This window comes from Lissotriton helveticus, chromosome 2_1 (assembly GCF_964261635.1).
Source record: "Lissotriton helveticus chromosome 2_1, aLisHel1.1, whole genome shotgun sequence".
NCBI classification, from domain to species: domain Eukaryota; kingdom Metazoa; phylum Chordata; class Amphibia; order Caudata; family Salamandridae; genus Lissotriton; species Lissotriton helveticus.
The window spans coordinates 1429520393-1429535087 of NC_136059.1; positions in this window are offsets into that span (position 1 = coordinate 1429520393).

Genomic DNA, 14695 nt, shown 5'->3' on the forward strand with positions numbered 1-14695 from the left:
GCTTGTAACGGGGAGAGGATACACTCCTCGTCCTTCCAAAGCTGAATCCTACCCAAGATTACTCTTGCTACAACTTTCTGGAGGGCGTCAATAAGGCTTATGGGCCTCCAATTGGCCGGAGCAGAGCGATCACCCTTCTTATAAATAGGGATAATTTCTGCCCCGCACCAGGAAGGTGGGATCGGCGCTCCCCTAGCTATCCCATTGATAAGGTTCGTAATATAGGGGATCCATAAATCAGAGTCCTGCTTGAATAGATCCGCCGGTATACAATCGGGCCCCGGGGCCTTGCCACAAGGAATGGCCTTCAGAACTACCTCAACCTCTTTAGTATTAAAAAGCAGAGGTGAGTCTGGGAGTATGGGTGCGGGGCCGGGAGCCTTAATGTTGTTACTGTTCTTAAATTGGGCTTCAAAGAAAGCAACCCAACGATGGGGCTCTACATTGTTGATGGGAATTGTTGAGAGTTGCACATTTAACCAGTTCCCAGAACCGGGTAATGTTTCTACCTTTACATGCTGTCAGAAGATCCTGCCAGCGCCTCTCATCCCAGTCCCTTTTAGCCTTTTACAAGGAAGATTTATAAACTAGGCGGGATAGTTTAATATTGCTATGGTTCCTTGCCTTAATTGCTACCACCAACTCTTTATGGGCGGCTCTACACGTCGCATTGTACCATGAGTTGGGTTTCAGGGTGGAAATCTTTTTAATTGGCTTGATGTTTATAAAATAATTTTTTAAGGTTAAAAAAAGGTCATTATGGACCATTTTTATGTGAGCCTTACAGTCCTCCTGGTTTTTAAATCTATTAAGTTTCTTTAGTGACCCCGAAACAAGGGCCCTGATCTCATACACTTTCTTTTCGTCAAGAGCGACCTTGGCCCAACGTACAATCCTCATGTCATTGGCCACAATTACTTGATTAGGGCCAGACTCAGCTGCGGGTTCACATGGGGTACAAAAACTCATATCCTTCAATGTGAGGACCAAGGGGTTATGGTCACTCTGAGGGCGGCTTTGGATGACCATATCTTTGACTAAGTGCCACAACTCGACTTTCACTAGGATATAGTCAATTCTACTTTTTGATCGGCCATTATAAAAGGTCGCTTCCCCCCAGCGTCAGACCCTGTTCTACCGTTTGTTGCCCTAAAACCCCATTCCAAGCATAGTCCTTTTAATTGAAGGGCTGCTTCTGACCATTTTTTAATGTGAGGAAGATTCAGTTGGGGAATGCCCCAGGTTTCATCAACCTCAGCACTAAGACTGCTATCTTCACTATCCAGGGGCTCAAAGCAGGTGTTAAAATCTCCCTCAATAACAAAATTGGCGTTTGGGGGCCCTTTGGCCAAGAATGTCTCTAGAGTGGAAACAACCTGTGAAGATCTCCCTCCTGGAAGGCCTCTAGCGTATACGTTAACCAGGAGCAAGTCAAGACCTTTAACGGATTTGACTCTGATGGCTTGTATGTCCGGGCTGTCCAGTACTAGCTCCTCTACTGTAATACCCCCGTGCTGCCTAACCCAGCACGTAAGGCGCCCCAGTGGCCTCCCTCTGTGCCCTCTTAAGGCTGGTTTTGAGAAATTTAGGTAACCATCATGGAACACAGGATTAGTAGACCACGGTTCCTGGAAGGCCCAGATATCCACTCCCGTGACAAACAAACCCCATTCGTCAGAGGCCAGCCTTGTTTCTAAGCCTGCTATATTCCAGGAGGCAAGAACCAAGGTTGACCCCTGGTTATGGGGGTCAATCTGGCCACTGGTAGTTACTTCAGCCTCTAGATGTTCCTCGAGGGCCGGGACTACAAGACTTGAGGGGCGAAAAGGTACGTTCGCCAGTGATGAAATGGGACTAACGGATAACAATGTAGAAGCCTCACCTCCCAAGCCAACCCCCCGACCAAATATGCCTGCAGGTGTGAACCCAGTCAGTCATTAGCTTCAAGCGTGGAAAGGGCCTCATAACGATTACCAAGCTGGAACGTAAGATCAGGTCTTAGACAATCGTGCTGAGCGCCACCTGCTCCCCTTTGTCTAGAATAGTTGTTCTGTTTGGTGAAAGGAAATTCAGGCCAATTCCGTGGGAACAGATGTATCCCTGCGGTAGATCGAGGATAGAAATAACTCAGGTGGAGCGTTTTAATCATACCCTCCCTACAATGTTCCCTTCCATCACAGATAAACTGCACAGCTCTGGGGTCTCTAAAATTAACAATTATGCAGTCCCCTGCCTGATCCTTACGTCTACTACCCAGCCAGCGCACCCTCCTTACAAATAGTATTTCACCATTAACATGGGGAGGAAGTGGTCTAAAGTTACTAAGCCAGAAAAAAACGTTATTCTTCAGCTCTCTGTGGCTTTCCATCTTATCATGTGGAATCTCGGGTACCCCTGACAGAACCACAGTATAATAAGCTGATTCAGGGGGAGATCAATACTGGGGTGTTTCTTCATCCCCCTATCCTCTACACCTATAACCTCCCTCTCTTTAGCGGGGTCCTCTTCCACCACTGTGGATCTTTCCGCTACCTTCTTGTATTTTCCCCCCAGTACTTCACCTCTGTTGGCAGTTGGGAGGTTTAACTTGCTGGGCTCAGCATTACCCCGGCTAACAAATTGGGGGGTGGGCAGGGGGGGAATGGGTGGCTTAGGATTTGAACTAAATGCAGGGGTTTCACCTGGAAGTATCACTGGCCCTCCCTGAGCTGAATGATTGGGGGCTATCCCACAGTCCAAACTTTTTTATATAGCAACGGAGTTAGCCTCCACAATATTTTCTAATTTCCCCAAATTTTCGAGGACTAGTTTGATTCTTTCAAACAGGGGGAGCATCAATGACTTCATCAAGTGCTCAATCTGGCCAAATAAGTTTTCAGGGAGCTGTGCTGTTGGCGACAGATGCTGGGCCAGTTCGGGGGGCTGGGTCTCGCTAGAGTGAAGCATGCCAACTGAAGCGGGCTGGACGGATGTAGCAGCCGCCCTACTAGTGTTGGAGGTTTTAATGACTTTCGGACACCTGCCCCTTTGTACTCCCCGCTTCCTTTTTTCCCCGCTTGCTGGGGGCGGTGTTGATTTTTCTAGTACTAGCCTCATGTACTGGACTCATAGTTGGAGTAGCCACTGTGGAACAATGATCAGATAGGTCTATGGCCTCCACTGATCTACTGGAATCCATCCTATTTTCTATCAGGAGGGTATTGGAACGTGGCATTTGGGTGTAACTACATCCCTGATGGTGCAGAGAGAGGAACGCTTAAAAAAAGAGGGATCGGTCGACAATCTCTTCTCAGTATAAGCTATCTCGCGTTCCAACACATTTGCAGCTCTGATTATAAATTCGTCCATGGTCCTAGTTATAGACCCACCTGTGCAGCTCGTCGCACTTTTTTTCCCTTTCCCTACAGGCAACATTTTGGCAGTTATAACACAGTTATACCAGTCACAACGGACATGGGATGTAGGCAGAACAATATGTTACTCTTAGCGCTGGAAACTATGAACTATAGTCCATAACATACAATATACATCACCGGCCCCACCTAACAGTGTTCCAAGCCTTGGGGGGGGTGGGCCAGCCCGGCCTCCTCCGGCCTGTGACGGCCTTGGACGGTCCCGCCCTTGTCCCGGGCTTCGCCCGGCTCGTCCCTCGAGGCGGGACTTGCAGACCAATTAAGTACACCTGGGCAGGGCGTGTTGCGGGAGGGCGTCTCTCTGCCCCACTGGATTATGGGTGGTGAAGTCCTCCACCCGGTCGTGGCCCCCACAGCTGCTGGAGACAGGCTTTTGCTGCGAGTGTTTCCCGCGAAGCGGGAAACGCGAGAAGTAATAGCGCAATCCAAGGATGAGGAGCGTGGTTCTCCTTGCTCGTGGCCCCCACTGCTGCTGCTGCTGCTATTCACCAGAAATGAAAGTGCTCCGCGGTACAAGGAACGCAGGTAGTTTTAAAACCAGAACACCTGGGCAGGGCATGTTACGGGAGGGCGTCTCTCTGCTCCACTGGATTATGGATGGTGTAGTCCTCCACCCGGTCGTGGCCCCCACAGCTGCTGGAGACAGGCTTCTGCTGCGAGCGTTTCCCACAAAGCGGGAAACGCAAAAAGTAATAGCGCAATCCAAGGATGAGGAGCGTGGTTCTCCTCGCTCGTGGCCCCCACTGCTGGTGCTGCTGCTATTCACCAGAAATGAAAGTGCTCCATTCATATTGCATCTGATGATGATGACAAGGGGTTGATCGTGCAGGGGGCAAGTGAAGAAGCGACAGACATTTTTTCTGGTACACCCAGTACCCCTGGCAGCAGCACTTCAGTGGTAGCGCCCACACCCTCTACCCCAGCAACATGTATGAGACACACTAAGAGTCTGGGAGAGACACCAATGTGAAAAAGTACATCAATGAGCCTAACTGGGTTGAAGAAGTCTGCATCAGCATCAACATCACGTATGAAAACGGTCCAGACCACCATTAAAAGCATGTTTTGGTCGGATGTGCTTTTGAACGCAACCACCCAACGGCACGTCTTTATAATGCAACGCTCGCTAAAATGTTAGCGCTGGACCTTCTCCCTTTTTCTTTCGTGGAAGGGGTGGGGTTTCTAGAATTTGTGGCAACAGTCTGCCCTAAATGGAAGGTTCCTAGCCGGTCCTATTTTGCCAGAGTTGCGGTTCCAGCACTACATCAAGATGTGCTGGAGGTGATTGGGGCATCTTTTCAGAAGAGTGCTGTTCACACTATCCACCTGACAATAGACATGTGAAACCAGTTGCCAAGCCCTTGATTACATATGCATCACTGCACACTGGGTCTCCTTTGCAGGGGTTAGAGACAGGTTATTTGCAGGTGTTGACATGGACACAGTTTTTCAAGCTACTCGGAAACATGCAACAGTAGCCATGTTTGCCATGGAGAAATCTCGTACTGCACTAAACCTTTTGGTAGAGTTTCAAAGTAAGGTCTATTAATGGCTGCATCCAAGAAAGCGCATGATTGGTTATGTTTCCACGGATATGGCAGTAATATAGTTAGGGCCATGTCTGATGGTGGCTATTTCAGAGTGCCGTGTTTGGCGCACAGTATTAACATTGTTATTCATTATTTCTTGAAAAAAGAAAACACAGTCAGCAAGTTACTGACCACCTGCCGAAGAATCTGCACACATTTCAGCCATTCTTTTAAGGCCCAGAAGGAGCTGAGGAACATGCAACGTGACCGTAGACTGCCAGTCAGAGGACTCATCCAGGAGGTGGTAACACGTTGGAACTCAACCTTCTACCTGCTTGAGCGTCTGTCTGAGCAATGCTTGGTAATCAATGAGTATGTCTATGCCCTGGGTTCTACTATGAAAGACATGAGGCTAGAGTTGGAGGAATGGAAGCAGGTTAAAAGCCTGTCAGACATGCTTCGTCCTTTTGAGGTCTTCACACGTGAAGTCAGCAGGGAGGACTGTACTTTGGGCAAAGCTATCCCATTGTTGCGCATGGTAGGGAACCAACTGAAGGCGGTGTCTTCAATGTTCAAAGGTGAGACTGACAACTAAGACACATATCGGTTGGCTGTGAGCATATTAACCCGCCTAGTTGACAATGAAATGCTTACAAAAATACATACAGAACAACATTACATTTGTGCCACTATTCTGGATCCACGGTACAAAAAGGCAGCGGCCAGCAAAGCATTCATTCCTTTTAATGAAGCAGATGTTTCAAAGTACAAACATTGGCTAGCTCTGTCAGCCACTCGGTTCGAAAAAGAGCGGCAGGAAATTGAAGGAACCAGCAGAAGTACTACTGAATCAGCAGGTCCACTTCTGAATCTGTGGCCGAAGGCAGTCACTTTCCCTCACAGCCGTTACCGACACCAGCAACCGTATCATCATCCTCACCTGCACCAGGCCCAGCCATGATATTGTCGGAAGCGGATTGGCTAACTCATTAAGGGTTTGCTCTTTCAAGTGATGCAAAGGCCACAGATGGTACGCAAAGTAGAGAACCCCTGGAGAACATTGAGTGGATGGTGCAGGCCTATCTGGATGACCCAACAGAGGTCTTCGTTAATCAGAACCCATTGCTGTATTGCTGTATTGGTATGGGAAAAGGGGTCAATGGCCACTGATCACCAACCTGGCTCTAAATTATTTGTCTTGCCCACTCGCAAGCGTGTCTTCTGAACGTGTTTTCAGTGCTGCTGGTGCCATTGTAACTTCAAAAACGACCCGCCTCTTGCCCAAAAATGTGGAGAGGTTAACAATGATCAAGCTGAATCAGCACTTCATACCACCAGATTACAAAATACGTGAATGCACGCAGGAAGAAGAGGGCACCAACTTAGGTGACGGAAGCTCTTCTCTGTTAGCTGACCTACTCCCGTCTCAATTCACAAAGATTGAGGATGAGCTCTACTTCCCTGACACCAAGGCCTGAAAATGACTTCTTTTTTTTTCGTCCTTATTCACTTTTATTCCTGTGTGTCTTTCTTTGTTTTGCAACTTTTACCACAACAAAACTCTAATCACCTAATCACAAGAAATCCATCAGCAGCACTGTCTTCAGCTTATTTCCTTATTGATTTGAATGTGACGCTGTCTGCATTCCCGAGGTTCACAAGTTCACAACTCAGTCATGCTCCTCTATCCTCCTCCTTCAGACTCCCCCTATCTATTTCCCGCAAGGCAGATGGCTGAATTATGCAGAATCAAGAAACTTTGGCTTGGTAGACGAATATCCTCAATTGGGATTGAAATTACTGACTACATGCTGATTGCTGATAGTTACTTCTGAAATTGACAGGAGAGGCTTCCCTGTGGACCTTTAAGAACAAGATGCAGACAAAAAGTGGAACAGGTAATAAAAATGAGAAGATGGCAAGGCATGCAGTGGACAGCAATGGCTGTCTGGCTCTGATGAAAGCAATTACTGTTTGTTTGTTGTGCATGAAATGAATCATATGTCTTCTGTTTTATTTAATCTTTTACACACTAAATGTAACTCAAGTCTACTCTGCCTTTTTTACCTTGTTTAATTCAAATTGTACGTCAACTGCAGGGGCCAAAACGTTGTATTTTGCAATATGCAAAATGTCCTTGGACTCACTGTTTGCCAATATACCATGATGAGGATGAGTGTTGATGATCAAAATTAAATAATATATTTTTTTTTCTTTACTGTCACTCACTGGGATGGATGGGTCATCATCATCAGTTTCCGGAAGAACTATGGCCAATTCATAAGTGGCAAACAGGTAAACAAGTCAACAACAACTACTACAGCAGATCGACATGTCTGTCTAGTCGTGGTATGTAGTGGTCAAGCCAGTGTAGTGTTCTTATGCCGGAGTCCAGACAGCAGTTCATGTAAAATTGCGGCTATGTGGCTTGCTGCATACAATTAGATATGCTTTGTCTGTCTGTGTCAAAGAGGTATGCTGCATCAGGTTGCTTCACTTAGTGGTGCCTGCCTTGACCGTCTGCATGGCCCTGGCCTGCTGTGTGCTAATTACTATCCTTGAAAAAGAGACTCAGAGTACGCACTTTAGAAATGATGCTTGTATGTCATACTGTCTCCTCTGAAATTGAAAGTGTTATTTTTGCACTACACAGCATACCTTATATTTTTTTCTCCGTGGTGTTTTAATATCACTTCCTGTTTTTCCATCAACAATTACAGGGCGGCTTTTACCCTGTGCGATTGAAAAACGATTAACTCAGGCTTACCATTAGCGATCTGCAATTCCGCATCCTCCAGGCAGGCAGTGGACAGTGTGTCTGGTCACCAAGATTGATCGACCGAGCGTCAGATGGAATGGAGGAGTACCACGAATAAGAGGAACACTGGATGCATGCAACTTCCCAAATTCAACAGGACAACTACAACATTCAGTTACAGCATCCTCTTCACTTCTCCTTATCTTTTAAATAATGTTATAGTTGTGAACTTCTATGTGTGACTCTGTGCATTTGTTTGATCTCTGCTTCAAATTTATCCCTCAAGCCATTGTATACATTTTTCTTTGCTATTTTTAAAACTAATTTAATTACTAAGTGTTTATTCTCTCTGAGGGCAGATAGGCAAGTGAAATTGTGTAATTACTGCAGCCCTGTATTGTCACATTGTTTCTTCATAGTTAGTAAGTTGTAGAAAGTACTACTTAGTTTTCATTAACCTAACCATCCATTTAGCAAACAACTTCATGCATGCAGTAGTGCATGCACTTCCTTTATGTCCCTTAAAAGATTTATGGATATGTTCGTATCCAAAGAATTATTTAGCTTCATTTGTGTTTTGTCCATGCTGTGTTTTTTTTCCTCTCTCCATGAAAATTTCCCAAAAACCCCCATTCCCATCCAATTTTCAAACCCTAACCCTCTTCCCCCGGGCTTTGTGGTTTTCATTGAGGTGTGACTAAATGACAACAATAATGCCACACACTTGCTGGAGAGGATAAGTTCAAAGCAACAGAAAAATCAGAATTTCATGTGCGCCATCGTGGATTGATCATCAACAACATCCTCCTCCTACACGTGATGAATCGAATGCTTAATGGTTACGCTGCTGTGTCCTTAGCCTTCAATACTATTTCTTATAGTAGCCATACTCCACACAACTAGTACTTATATTTAGAATACTTTAGCACTGCTTAGGCTACAATTTATGGCACTGTTCTCTACCGTACTATCTATCATACTGTTCTAATGCTATGCTCAGGCCACTCAATGTTTCATTTCCTTTTTTTTCATATGCTGCTACTGCCAGTGTGTACCACTACTACCAGCACAACGATTACATTTCATCCGTCCAGGATTTCATACCCAACTTTAATCGCCATTTGCCATGCAGCCAGCCCTGTGCCTAGCCCTATTCTCAAACACGAATCACAGGTAAGATAAGCATTTTGGGGAGGTACAATAATGGGCTAGGACTCGGATGAGAGGAGAGACTGATAGTAGTACTTGTAAAGTACTAGTAGGGCAATTGAATTCACTAACTCTGTTAGTGGCACTTTTGTACATTTTTGGACGTTTAGATAATTCATGCTGGTAAGTTTGAGGAAACCCAACGTACAGTAACCCCCACCCACCACCACACAAAATAATATGAACGCGTATACTATGTTTAAGTATGTAAAATAAATAAATATATTTTCCTTAACAAAAATAAAGTATTCAAAAGACCCAACTCACCCTCCTTCCTAACCCCAACCAATGTCGAAATGTCCTTTAAAACTCCCTTTGAATCCCCAACGCCCAATTCCCACCCCCCCAACAGTCTTTAAAAAAGGGGCAAGGGACAGTCACTTCTTCCGGCGGTGTCCTGTGGACAGGTGGTCCCGCATGTCTTTGCGGAGATCCGGAGCTGGCGCTGGAGCTTCTCTAACATGCGCTCCAGGGAGTCCACACTCCTGCGGAGGCAGCGCTGACGTGCCATAAAGGCTCGGGGGGGGGCAGCTGGTGTTTTACTTGCTGCTGCGCGGTACCGGTGGGAGACTGTCGGGCCTCGGCTCCGTACAACTGGAGGCTGCTGGCTGGTGGTGCCGGGGGCACTGGAAGAGGATGCAGTTGTTGCCACCTCCTCCTCCTTCTCCCGAGCCCACAGCCGCCGATATTCAGCACAAATGGCCTCCAGCTTCCGGGCCCTGGCCCGGACAGCCTTCTCCTTTCTGGTGAGCTTTTGTGGAGCATCTATATGAAGAAAGAATGAAAAATACTGTAACCAATATTCTTTAACATTAACACAAAATAATTCAACAGAAAGTTGTCTCACAGTAACACTAGCAACTTGCAAGCACAGTATAACATTTTGGCATGTATCTTTCCGCCGTCTTTGTAGGCCTTTAACATTAGTGGGAGTTTCAGGAATTCTACGAGCAGCACTATGGACTCACTACATAGTCAGAGAGTCAGAGAGTACAGCAGTCTTCTTCTTTTTTTCTCTTGTTTCGAGAAAGAAATTACTTGTACGTGAACTTGTGGTAGCCAGCATAATGCCAGCTCGGTCAGCTTGCACCCAAGAAAAACAGACACAAGCCATGATGACGCAGACTCGCATTACTTTAAGTAGTACATGCAGGTGGGGATAGGGAAGCTCTTACTTTTCTATAGGGGTGGCACTGGCCATACTCAGTTACATCAAGGGATACTGCTCAATGTAATTTATATTTCGCACTGCCCCCCGGGCCTTGACTACTACAAAAGGAAAATAAAGATTATTCATTTCTGATCATATATCCTGCTGATCACATGATCTTTGCTTATATGATGGATGACTTTAGGTGCTTTGCTTTGATAGATTGAGTGAACAACAGCGATAGTCCACCCATGACACAGCTGAAAGAAAATTATTATTATAGGGAGTGAGTTTGGTACCCATAATTGCCGGAGGAAGGGACTTGACTTGATATAATGTCAACTATACAATACATACACAATATATGCTGTGCTTGCAAAGTAAACTACTGTGCTGTTAGTCAAGGGAGTATTTCTGAACAATCACAACTTCTAGTATTTGGATTTCCTCTGCTTTGCTACTATGGCATTGACATGCTGTTCAAAGTAACACTCTTCATCCACTGAGCGTCTGCTCTACATACACCTCTGCTATCTATGAGGAAGAAGATACCATCCAGGCTTCCAAAGTAAACGTCTATCATTCTTCTTACTGTCTCAACTGTCCCAACTTTACTTTTTCTCAACAACAAACTAACACCCTTTTCATTTTATTTGGTAAACCACCATCTTGACTTGTATTTGAGTTTCACCCAAATGATATATTGCAATGCACACCACTGTGATCCTGTCCCGCTTCCAACCCCGCCAGGACTACAAGCCCCTCACGACTCACCGGTATCCAGGGGGCCCCACAGCAGTCCTCGCTGCCGAAACCCCGTAACACACCACCATGACAGAGCGGTAACAGTGACTCGAAGTATCCCGCCCCTCTCTTCCATGCAGGAACCAATCCCCGGACGCCGCCAACAGGAAGCACTTGATTGCGACCCCGGAAGTCCCGCCCCTACAACAGTGAAAAGCAACCCCAGCGCCCAGGACCCGGTCGGAGTATCGTGGCAGGATTCTCAGGCAGACGGAGAGGACGACGGAGCAGAGAGAGCAGAAGAAGACGTATGGTCGGAAGATTGGTGGAGTCCCTGAGGAGGTGGCTGAAGAGCGGCCGTAGTCCATCGGAGGGCTACGGCGGACCGCGTGAGTACCTAGTACCCCTTTCTGAACACCCTAGGTGCTCAGTGTACATAGTGTAAAGTCTCTCCTATTTAGGCACGGAACACTGTAAAGATCCTCTCACTGTATATTTTGTAAAGCACGCTCACGACATTGTCCCTCTCCCCTCACTCACCCTTCGGACACCCTTCCTACTCCCTTCCTCCTCCTTCGCCCTCCTTCCTCCCCTTTTCCGCACCTATCTTCGTTTCTTGGTCCCACACGTATCCGGTGTTGGTGTCGGGAGATCTGCTGTCCCGCAGTGCTGGTCTAACGGTCCCTTCTTTCTCTTATTTCCCTCCGAGGTACCTCCCCGACATCTGATCCGACCCGAAGGCCAACAAGACGGGATCCGGGAAAAAGAAAGAAGGACCGGACGAAGACCCTCCACACGGAAGGACAAGACTCGACGCCCCGGGAGTCACACCACCTGTTGTTCTCGGACTTTCTTGTGTACTTTAATAAATCAGCATAGCCCACTATATACGGCCTCCTTGCCTGCTATTTCAGCCCGCGACAACCGCCCCTTCACAACCACACATGCATTTTCTGATTCACCCACACAGGCAGTCATCTTTTCTTTCTTCTCCGACCATCCTTGCTTCAAGCAGCCATGCATCTGATTCCTTCCTGTCAGCCACCTCTGCCTGCATTCAAAAACACGTATCATTCTTTACAGTCGTAAATGTTACGACTCGCTCGTCCTTCCTTTCACCCTTCTTTCCCTTTTCGTTCATCACATCCCTCAAGTTCATCTGATATGACTTGGCTTCACGATAAAAGTTTCCCAGCTGAGTTGAAGTCAAATAGAGGGGGGCCATTGCTTACTCGAGAACTACCGTCGCTAAAGCTATTGCTAAGTCAAGGGTGACTGTCTTCTCGGTGATTGGCAAAAATGTAGTTGTAAATTAGTATCTGTTCTTAACAGTACCGTGTACTTGTACTAATGTACTGTCTACTGTAAAGTACATCATACACTCATTTGCGAGCCTACTCTAAAATGTCAATAAGTAAAGAGTATAATAACTTAACACCGTCCGCCGCTGCTGAGCCATCCCCCACAGCTCCTCCTGGTGGCACTTGTGGCGCCGCCGCATCACCCCCTGGAGTGGATGCCTCCGCGCTGCTGGCCCTGGCACCGGTGGTGTTTGGTGCCGCATCCGATGTTGTGATGCCTAGAAAAAACATGTCATATTTTTAGATGCCATACACCACCCCCTATTTCATCTCGTAATGGAAGAAAATGTTAATACATAACCTATTTTTAATTATTGAGAATGAAAAAAAGTGACGGTTTTGGGGAGGGTGTTAACCTTTTATATGCTTAGCCGTTACATGCTACAATTTTTGGCACAACTGATGAATGCTTGCTTCCTAAGGTGCAACCATTTTTCTAATTACAGAGAGAAGATTCCATTGCCCTTCTGCCAACAAGAGCTTTTCAATTCACCACCTACTTCTCGCCATCACCACCTGTACTTGAAGTTCAAACAAGGTGAGGGCGCCCGCACAGTTATTCTAATAACTAGATGTGTTAAGTTGAAGTATATTGATTCTAGGGAAGGGTGTTTAACCTTTAACGTCATGTTTGCTCACTCGGAATACTGCGCTGTTAAAAATAAAGAAATAGATTTGTTATTTCTTATTTGAAAATAAAACTTTAAAACTAAAAAACACTGTGTGGTTTTTGTTCACGAGTGAGTGAGCGGAAGGGTTTGCATTACTGCACTTTGCAGGCATACTTCCGTGACTCTGATAGGTCGGGACTCGGCGGTAGTCTTCTTCTGTTTTTCCTGGTCGGATAATCATTGGTCAGACACACTAGATAGTCGGTCAGGGGATTGGGGTTTCAACTTCTGTTCGGACTGAGGTATGTGGAAAGTCGAACTGCACCTATCATCAACAATGTCCTATTTCTCTTGTTGATACTTCTGTATGTGCAGAATAGTCCCTGAAACACTAGCGGAATGGTATGTGTTCCTCTCAAATCAAAAAAGCCAACTACTAGCTTATTCTTGGTGGACACATTGAAATTTTGTTGTTGGAAATTGTCAAAGCACTTACATTGAGAAGACCGGAATAGACAGCAAGGGCAACCCAGAGGACTGCACTCAGTGCCTAGAGCTATTGCTGGATCAGAGTTTTGTTTAACACCGTTTGCCGACTGGGCAAGCTTAGCTACCTACACAGACCAAATCATAATAATAGTAAATAGTAATACACAAAGTGTGATAGTAGAGGCAGGATAAGAATGTAGAAACAGTCTACAAGAAGATCAAAGACTATTTTGTAAAAAATTAGAATTAGGAAACAGTTTGGAATGAATAGTGGCTGTAAAAGTTAAGGAAGTATAATTATTAATATTAACATTACAACAGAACAACTTACTGGGGCCAGCAGAAGAGAGCTCGGAGGACCATTCCTGCCCACCTTGTTCCGCCGGCGTGGCTGTTGTCCTCTTGCCCCTGGGAGTTGCTGATGATCATGAAATAAACACAAACATGGATGATTGTCTTTTTGAACTGTTCTTAACAGTACCGTGTACTTGTACTAGTGTACTGTCTACTGTAAAGTACATCATACACTCATTTGCGAGCATACTCTAAAATGTCAATAAGTAAGGAGTATAATAACTTACCACAGTCCGCCGCTGCTGAGCCATCCCCCACAGCTCCTCCTGGTAGCACTTGTGGCGCCGCCGCATCACCCCCTGGAGTGAATGCCTCCGCGCTGCTGGCCCTGGCACCGGTGGTGTTTGGTGCCGCATCCGATGTTGTGATGCCTAGAAAAAACATGTCATATTTTTAGATGCCATACACCTCCCCCAATTTTATCTCGTAATGGAAGAAAATGTTAATACATAACCTATTTTTAATTATTGAGAATGAAAAAAAGTGACGTTTTGGGGAGGGTGTTAACCTTTTATATGCTTAGCCGTTACATGCTACAATTTTTGGCACAACTGATGAATGCTTGCTTCCTAACGTGCACCATTTTTCTAATTACAGACAGAAGATTCCATTGCCCTTCTGCCAACAAGAGCTTTTCAATGCACCACCTACTTCTCGCCATCACCACCTGTACTTGAAGTTCAAACAAGGTGAGGGCGCCCGCACAGTTATTCTAATAACTAGGGACCAGATGTAGGTAAAAAATATTTACCGATCCTTAATTACCGAATTTTACCGATTCGGTAAATAAGAATCGGTAAATAAGAAGGGGGGGTATGTAGGAACATCCAGATGTTCCAATTACCGATTCGGTAAGAATCGGTAAATAAGAATCGGTAAATATTGAATCGGTAATTACCGATCGGTATTTACCGATCGGTATGGCCAATGCATTCCTATGGGGCAAAAGTCCCATAGGAAAGCATTGGAAATACCGATCGGTAAATACCGATCGGTAAATACCGATCGGTATTTCCCGCGTCGGCCAGCAACCAAAAGTGAAACTCAACACAACAGCCAATCAGGTGCAACCACCCT